Source organism: Penaeus japonicus, unplaced genomic scaffold (genome assembly GCF_977035675.1).
Source record: "Penaeus japonicus unplaced genomic scaffold, GWHDUDI00000001_assembly GWHDUDI00000023, whole genome shotgun sequence".
Taxonomy (NCBI): domain Eukaryota; kingdom Metazoa; phylum Arthropoda; class Malacostraca; order Decapoda; family Penaeidae; genus Penaeus; species Penaeus japonicus.
In genome coordinates, this window is record NW_028234425.1 from 1760176 (window position 1) to 1762675 (window position 2500).

The following is a 2500-nucleotide window of genomic DNA, read 5'->3' on the forward strand; positions in this document are numbered from 1 at the left end:
AAAGCATGGCAAGAGTACCGGCTCGTGAGCATGTGCTTCCGGAAGCGTGAATCATCGTATTATGGCCACTGATTGTTGAGGAATTCGTGTCTGCCGGTCGCGTCAGTCGGCAGGTCTCCAATGACCTCACGGACGAGGAGGGTCGAGGAACAGGTAACCGCTTCGGACGCCGCCCCTGCTCTTTTTTCAGCCTGTATCATTCCACTGCAGGAAGTAGGCCTCTCAAGAGGGTTATGGCATATATATATATAAATATATATATATATATATATATATATATATATATATATATATATATATATATATATATGTATGTATGTATAATCCGCCAGTAGGTGCTCTTGAGAGGCCTACTTCCTGCAGTGGAATGATACAGGCTGAAAAAAAAAAAAAAAATGTATAATCCATATATACATATATACAATTTAATAACAGTGTTTTTTTCATCCGTTTCTTACCTTTCCGCCTCGTAAGCATGCGTAAGCTAGAGCAGGGTCGTCATGGTGATGGTCCTTATGCTCATCATGGTGATGGTCCTTATGCTCATCATGGTGATGGTCCTTATGCTCATCATGGTGATGCTCGTCATGGTGATGGTCCTTATGCTCATCATGGTGATGCTCGTCATGGTGATGGTCCTTATGCTCATCATGGTGATGCTCGTCATGGTGATGGTCCTTATGCTCGTCATGGTGATGCTCGTCATGGTGATGCTCGTCATGGTGATGGTCCTTATGCTCATCATGGTGATGCTCGTCATGGTGATGCTCGTCATGGTGATGCTCGTCATGGTGATGCTCGTCATGGTGATGGTCCTTATGCTCATCATGGTGATGGTCCTTATGCTCGTCATGAGGATGCTCATCATGGTGATGGTCCTTATGCTCATCATGATGATGCTCATCATGGTGATGGTCCTTATGCTCATCATGGTGATGGTCCTTATGCTCGTCATGGTGATGCTCATCATGGTGATGGTCCTTATGCTCATCATGGTGATGCTCGTCATGGTGATGGTCCTTATGCTCGTCATGAGGATGCTCATCATGGTGATGGTCCTTATGCTCGTCATGGTGATGCTCATCATGGTGATGGTCCTTATGCTCGTCATGGTGATGCTCGTCATGGTGATGGTCCTTATGCTCATCATGGTGATGCTCGTCATGGTGATGCTCATCATGGTGATGCTCGTCATGGTGATGGTCCTTATGCTCGTCATGGTGATGGTCCTTATGCTCATCATGGTGATGCTCGTCATGGTGATGCTCATCATGGTGATGCTCGTCATGGTGATGGTCCTTATGCTCGTCATCGTGATCTTTCTTTTGTCGACCACGGTGAAGCTTTCCAAGTCCCCACTTCTTGCCTGTGTCCATGAGAACATTGACCGCCGAGTAATTGAGCTCATCGTCTCCCACATACAGACTTTCCTCGTATGTCGACTGAGCGAGGACCTCATCCAACCTGAACTTCAGTTCTTCGCTCGGGACCGCCTCTTCAACGCCGTGATGGAATAAATTGAGCGCACACTTTTGCGCGATCCTTTTAGCTGCCTCTCCTACGCCTCTGAAGCAATCTCCTGCGCGGTCTTCCAAGTCGTAAAATACCTTGTCTGCCTCGACCATAAAATCGTATTTTGCAGAAACCAGGTGATCAAAAGCAACGTGTGCCTTATCGTACGCAAAGCCGAGATATTCGAGAAACAAGTGTCCGGCAATCATGCCTTCTTCCAAAGCCAAGTCCATAAGTCCGTAGCCAACGCTCAGCATAAAGAGGGCCCCGCGTTCCGCTCTTTAAAAAGCATGTTTCAAGGCGTACTTCGCTACCTACAACGCGTCACGTACGAGTGGCTTCATCAAATGAAAACCATAATCCAAGGCTTCGAGTAATATCTTAGCTATATAAACAATTTCATCGGCTAAGTTGTAACACTAGTCACATATTTGTCCGAGCAAGTGACAGAAATGTCCGCAGAACTTGCAACAAAAATGAAAGAATGCCTCCAGTAGTTTCGGTATTTAGCCAAAAGTAAGGGACCAGAAATATAGAAGCGGTTTCGCACCGCGAAACTTTACACCAAAAATGCGAGCCGGTCGAACTTTGAAGGGCACTCTACCAACACGGGATTTCTCGCTGTCCCGTATTTTGAAAATTTATGTCTTATAGATTGTTTTTATATGAGTCATGTTGTTTACTAAGAGACATCACATTTCCTAGATACTTGTAAATTCAGTGACTTAATAATGATAGAATGAATTCCAGAAAACTCTAAGCCATTTCGGTGTGGGTGATACGTACATCATAGATATATATATGCCTTTGCTTCACCAGTACCAAGTTCTTTATAAGCTCTAGGAATGGTTTATGTAGGCTTGTTACCGTAGACAACAAAAGATAACGAACCATAAACTTGAAAATAATCGAGTGTTTTAAAAATGAAATTGGCACCTGTTCTATATTCAGAAGGGAATTTGTCTCTTCTGAATATATATATATATAT